Source organism: Zingiber officinale, chromosome 4B, assembly GCF_018446385.1.
Source record: "Zingiber officinale cultivar Zhangliang chromosome 4B, Zo_v1.1, whole genome shotgun sequence".
NCBI lineage: Eukaryota > Viridiplantae > Streptophyta > Magnoliopsida > Zingiberales > Zingiberaceae > Zingiber > Zingiber officinale.
Window position 1 is genome coordinate 34,601,732 of NC_055993.1, and position 7,426 is coordinate 34,609,157.

The following is a 7,426-nucleotide window of genomic DNA, read 5'->3' on the forward strand; positions in this document are numbered from 1 at the left end:
CTGATCATTGACAACGACATCAAGCTCATTCATCGTGATGAGTTTGCAACTAACTCTCGATTTAACCTTTTGGTTAGCGAATCCGCTAGGTTATCCTTTGACTTCACATAGTCAACAGTGATAACTCCCATTGAGAGTAGTTGTCTAATGGTATTATGTCTACGACGTATATGTCTAGACTTACCATTATACAAATGGCTTTGTGCCTGACCAATTGTTGATTGACTATCGCAATATATGTAAATTACCGGCACAGGTTTGGCCATCATGGAATATCTTCTAAGAATTAACGTAACTATACAGTATCTTCATCACATTTGTCAAGAGCTATAAACTCAGATTCCATCGTGGATTTGGTTATTACGGTTTGCTTAGAAGATTTCCAAGAAATGGGTGCACCGCCAAGAGTGAATACATATCCACTCGTAGACTTGGAGTTTTTTATATCAAATATCCAACTTGCATCGTTTTATCTTTCGATCACAGCAGGATATCTTGTATAGTGTAGTTCATATTCACGAATATATCTCAAGTACCTCAATACTCTTGTTATTCCTTTCCAATTCTCAACACAGGGATTACAAGTGTATATACTCAGTTTACTTACTGCGTAGGCTAAATCTGGTCGTGTACAACTCATCAAGTACATCAGACTTCTAATCAATCGAGAGTACTCTATATGAGAGATACTTTCACCTCAATTTTTTAATAGATGTTGACTCGTATCTATCGACGTTCATGCCAACGCAATATCGCCCTTGGTGAATTTCTCAAGAATCTTGTCCACGTAATGAGACTGACTAAGAACAAGTCATTCTATTGTTCTAAGAATTTTGATTCCTAGAATCACATTAGCTAGGTCTGTTGGTCGCTACTCAGAAAACCCAATGGCTCCACTGTACAAAAATTTTGTACGTGATCTGAACCTTCCCTAGCTACCATGTGTTCTTTTAAGTTAAACTTGTATCTCTTGCGGAACTTAACACGTTTGATTCCAAGTTTAACTTATATGTTCTTTTAGGTTTAGATTTGGATCTCCTGCGGAACTTAACACGTTTGATCCAAATCACCTAGGTTATAAATTCAATTAAATATTAGTTTCCAAAATTAGCTTCCAGTACTGCATGGCGAGGCACTTGGCCTTCTTGGATAGGGGAGCAACCACCACCGACTAGACAAAGCCTTTTAAGGAAATTTAATATTTAATTTCCTTATATAACTCTAGGTTAACCAAAAGGAACAATCAAATCACAAGGAAAAAAGAAAAAGAACACAACATCGAAATTAAATTCGAAAAACAAGAATCGAATGCCTCTTGCATTTGGTATTTATACAAAGAAAAATTAACTAGTATGATGCGGAAATTAAATACTAGTTATACCTCTTCCTTGTATGCTAAAAACCTCGAGATCTTCTGTCGTATCCCTCGGCCTCCTCTTGGACGTCGTGTGGGCGACGATCCTCCAAGACGAACACCACCCGGAAAGCTTCTCCTCCTTCTCTAGAATTCAGCCACCACCACCACAAAGGAGCAAAAGAGAGCAAAGGGAAGAGAGGGAGAGGGGCCGGCCACTTGATGATCTCCAACAACACAATATCAATTGTTATGTTTTTCAAGGCCTCCCCTTCCCCCCTTTTTATATTAGTTTCCCAACGAAAAATTATGGAAAGAGTTTTATAAAAAATTAGACTCATTCCAATTTCCCTTTTTTTTTCTTTTTCTTTCCTTTTAATTAATCAATCCTAGATTGATTTATTAATTAAACAACTATTTGTTGATGTTTAATTATTTGACCGGCCCCTTGCTTGGGCACCAAGCAAGGTGGCCGGCCACTTATTAAAAAGGAAAAAAAGAAAAAAAATTTATAAAATTTTAAAAGAAGAAAACTTCTAATAAAATTTTACAAACTCTCTTTTTTTCCTAATGTGGATATTAAAAGGAAAGGTTTAAAATTCAAAACCAAGTTTTAAAATTTAAAACATCTCTAATAATATTTCTTTTTAAAAGAAAGTTTTATAAATTTTACAACTCTCTTTTAAAACCTTGTGGCCTAATTTAAATTAGGAAAATTTATAAATTTTTAAAATCTCTCTTTTTACAAATTGTAAATATCTGAGGAAATTTAAAAATTCAAAAACAACCTTCCTAATTTAAATATTGCGGCCGACCCCCTTGCCCAAGGCAAGGGCCGGCCATTTCTAGAGAATATGTGGCCGGCCATTGCTTGGTCACCAAGCAATGAACCGGCCCCTTCTTGGACACCAAGATAGACTTTTCTTTGGATGGACTTGAGGCTTTATTGAGGCTACAATAGGGACCTAGAGGAGAAATTGGTTTTGGCCTTCCGATGAGCTTGAGTATCCCGTGCTCGCCCCGAACACACAACCCAAGTTCATCGATAATAACTCATTCCACTAGAGAGTTATTACCGCACTACCGCACCAATCCCAAATTACATTATGGGCTCCTTCTTATCATGAGTGTGTTAGTCTCCCTGTGTTTAAGATTACGAATGTCGACTAATTAAGTGAGTTACTGACAACTCATTTAATTAATATCTAGCTCCAAGAGTAGTACCACTTAACTTCATTGTCATGTTGGACTAGGTCCACCTGCAGGGTTTAACATGACAATCCTTATGAGCTCCTCTTGGGGACATTCTCAACCTAGATAACTAGGACACAGATTCCTTCTATAATCAACAACACATACTATAAGTAATATCATTTTCCAACTTATCGGGCATATTGATTTATCGAGCTAAACATCACCCTTTGATAAGTCAAAGAAATAAATATTAAATATACATGTTTGTTATTATATTAGGATTAAGAGCACACACTTCCATAATAACTAAGGTCTAGTTCTTTTACTAAGTCAGTACAAAAAGAACTTACCTAAATGATCCTACTCAATACACTTAAAGTGTATCAGTGTAATTTATTAGTCAAGATAAACTAATACTTAATTACACTACGTCTATTCTGATGGTTTGTTCCTTTCCATCTTAGTCATGAGCAACTGTTTATAATTTATAGAGAACCAACAACATGATCTTCTAAGTGTGACTCCACACTCCATGTTATCTACTATATAAATTAATTGAACAATTACATTTAACAAATAAATGTAAACATTTGACCAATGTGATTCTTTATTTCAAAATAAATGTGTACAAAAGCTAAATTTTTAAGTATACACTCCAACAATCTCCCACTTATACTAAAAGTCTAAGCTGCCATATCTGTTGCCATACATCTGATTCTCATCCCCTCCACATGCCGATCAAAAGCTTTCACCGGAAGGACCTTAGTGAAAGGATCTGCCAGGTTATCTGCTAAAGCTATCTTGGTGACGACAACTTCTCCTCGCTTGACGATGTCTAGTATCAGGTGGTACTTGCGATCTATATGTTTACTTGCCTTATGGGCTCGTGGTTCCTTCGAGTTTGCAACTGCACCGCTATTATCACAATAAATTGTGATGATTTTGGGAAAATCAGGAATCACATCTAAGTCCATTAGAAAGTTCCTGAGCCATACTGCTTCTTTAGCCGCCTCAGAGGCTGCTACATACTCAGCTTCCATGGTTGAGTCCGAAACGCATTTCTGCTTAACACTCCTCCATGCAATGGCTCCACCTCCTAAAGCAAACACATAGCCTGATGTAGACTTACTGCTGTCCCTATCTGATTGGAAATCTGAATCCGTGTAACCCACAGGGAGCAAATCATCTGCTTGGTAAACTAGCATATAATCTCTAGTCCTTCTCAGGTACTTTAATATATGCTTTACCGCAGTCCAATGTCCTTGTCCAGGGTTACTCTGATATCTGCTAACCATGCCCATAGCAAAACAGATATCAGATCTCGTACATAGCATTGCATACATTAGGCTTCCTACAACCGAAGCATAAGGAACTGCTTTCATGTCCTCTATCTCCTTTGATGTCTTCAGAGACATCTCTTTAGATAGAGCTACTCCATGCCTAAAAGGTAAGAAACCTTTCTTGGAATCCTGCATGCTAAAACGAGCAAGAATTGTATCTATATATAAAGCTTGGGACAGACACAACATTCTTTTCTTGTCATCTCTTATAACTTTGATCCCAAGGATGTGTGCACATTCTCCTAAGTCCTTCACATCAAATTATTTGGACAACCATACCCTTACGTCCGATAACACCTTGACATTGTTGCCAATTAACAAAATATCATCTACATATAGTACAAGAAATACCACCACGTTTCCGTTACACTTCTTGTATACGCAAGACTCATCCGGACACTGAATAAATCCATATGACTGGATTACTTCATTAAACCGGATGTTCCAAGACCTTGAAGCTTGCTTTAGTCCATAAATGGACCGATTGAGCTTGCACACTAGATGCTCTTTGCCTTTTTCAATGAACCATTCTGGTTGCTTCATATGGATGTTCTCTTCAAGACTTCCATTAAGGAAAGCTGTTTTGACATCCATTTGCCAAATCTCATAATCCATATGAGCAGCAATGGATAAGAGTATCCGGATAGACTTTAGCATGGCTACCGGTGAAAAGGTCTTCTCATAATCGATTCCCTCTTTCTGAGTGTACCCTTTCGCAACAAGCCTAGCTTTGAAGGTTTCTACCTTCCCGTCTGTCCCTCTTTTTCTTTTGTAGATCCACTTGCATCCAACGGCTTTTACACCATCGGGTGGTTCTACAAGCTCCCAGACCTTATTAGAGTACATAGACTCTATTTCAGAATTCATTGCCTTTTGCCAAGATGCTGCATCTATATCTTGGAGTGCTTCGTCATATATTCAGGGATCAGGTTCATGTTTACCCGGGATCAAGTCCGAAGACTCTCCCAAAAACATGAATCTATCAGGCTGCCTTACAACCCTCCCACTACGACGAGTACTGTCTGTGGTTGTGTATCATGTGTAACACGTGTTGCAGTCTCTTGTGGTACTTCATCTTGTACTGTTGGTACTGAAGTAGATGTGTCCTCTCTAAGTTCTTCTAGAACAATTTTACTACTGGGCTTGTGATCCATTATATAGTCTTCTTCTAAAAACTGGGCATTGGTGCTAACAATGACCTTCTGGTCTTTAGGACTATAAAATAAACCACCTTTTGTTCCTCTGGGATACCCCACAAACACGCGAACTTCTGTACAAGATTCTAACTTATCAGCATCTGGTTTCAGCACATGTGCTGGACTACCCCAAATTCGAAAATGTCTTAGACTGGGCTTTCGCCCATTCCACAATTCTGTGGGAGTAGAAGAAACTAATTTAGAAGGTATTAAGTTCAGAATGTACACTGCCGTTTCCAGAGCGTATCCCCAAAATGAATTTGGTAATTCTGAATAACTCATCATTGATCTAACCATCTCCATAAGAGTCCTATTCCTTCATTCTGCCACACCATTCTGTTGGGGTGTACCAGGTGCGGATAATTGGGATTGAATCCCGACCTCTGATAAGTAATTCCTAAACTCTCCTAAGAGGTATTCGCCACCACGATCAGACCGTAGTGTCTTGATACTTTTACCTAGACATTTCTCCACATCAGCCTTGTACTCTTTGAACTTATCAAAGCACTCAGACTTGCGGCGCATTAGGTAAATGTATCCATATCTTGAATAATCGTCTATAAAAGAGACAAAATATTCAAAACCACCTCTTGCCTTGACAGACATAGGACCACACAAATCAGAATGAACCAATTCTAACACTTCTTTGGCTCTATACCCCTTGGCCTTAAAAGGCCTCTTGTCATTTTACCTTTCAAGCAAGATTCTCAAGTTGGAAAATTTTCCAACTCTAATGAACCCAAGAGTCCATCGGCTATAAGCCTCTGAATCCTACTTAAGTTAATATGACCAAGCCTTAGATGCTAAAGATATGCTTGGTTCATTTCCGAAGGTTCTTTTCTCTTATTTGAGTTAGAAGATGTATTATTAATTTTCATATTATGCTTTGTGGGAGAAATTGGATTTAAAGTATACAAATTGCCAACTAATGCACCAGAACAGACAATCACTTTATTTCTCTTAATAACTACATCGTTACTAAAGGAAACTGAATATCCATCCAAAAACAGTTTAGAAACTGAAATTAAATTCTTTCTAAAATTGGGTACATAAAGACAATTTCTTAAAACCAAATTTCTATTCCTGTTAAAAGATAAGTAGACATCTCCCACTGCAACAGCCGCCACCTTAGTAGCATTACCCATGTAGATGGTAATCTCTCCTTCAGATAGTCGTCAGGTTTCCTGGAACCCCTGCAAGAAATTGTAGACATGATCAGTGGCTCCCGTATCTACACACCAGGTGCTGGTAGATAACACCGCTAAACATGTTTCAACAACTAGAGTATGAGATATACCTTTATTGTTCTGTTTCCTACGAGGACAGTCCGCCTTCCAATGTCCAGTCTGCTTGCAAATAAAGCACTTGCCCTTCGGATTCTTTATTCCAGCTTTTTGTCCTGCACCTTGAGGTTTATTCACCTTCTTTGCTGAGCCATTTTGTTTCTTCTTCTTCTTGCCTTTCGGCTTAGAAGTAGAACCATTTTTAGCATAGTGAATTTGAGAATGTTGACGAAACAACCCCTTGGCTGCCTGAAGTTCTGTCAGAAGTTCCGCCAATGAATACATCCTTTTATTCATATTATAGTTCAGGCAAAAATGCTCAAAACTTCTGGGCAGCGTTTGGAGGATGATATCGACCTGGGTTTCCCCATCAATTTCCCCTCCAAGAACTTATATTCCGTTTAAGTAAGCCATCATCTTGAGAATATGATCCCTCACGGGAGTCCTCTCAGTCATGGTGGTTGTCATCAGTTTTCTCATTGCCTCTTGCCTAGCAGCCCGATTCTGATGTCTGAAGAGTTCCTTGAGATTGTTCATTATATCATAGGTTGTTGGTAAGTCCTGATGTTGATGTTGCAATACATTTGACATCGAAGCCAAGATGTAACATCGCGTCATCTCATCAGCTTTTACCCATTTACTATGATAATGAATCTCCTCTGGGGTAGAATCATTGCTAGGTATTTCTGGGCATTCCTCTGACAGTACAAACTTATAGCTCTCAGCAGTAAGAACAATGTCCAGGTTCCTTTTCAATCTATGTAGTTAGGACCAGTAAGTCTGTTCTCTTTTAGTATGATGGCCAGTGGGTTGAAAGTCATCCTAAGAATCACAAATAACTTTTGGTCAGAACTCTAAATTTAGAATAATATTGATTCCTCAAACAATACTATTTTAAATTAACCAACACCTCAAAACACCGTGAATTTTGTATGTCACGATAGTGTGGACGTATACAAATTCAACATTTGTAAAAGGAGGGTTTTACCCATTAATTTTATTATCTTGTCAACCTAACTTTTTGACAAATAAAATTAATAGTTGGTTTACTTTGGTCAC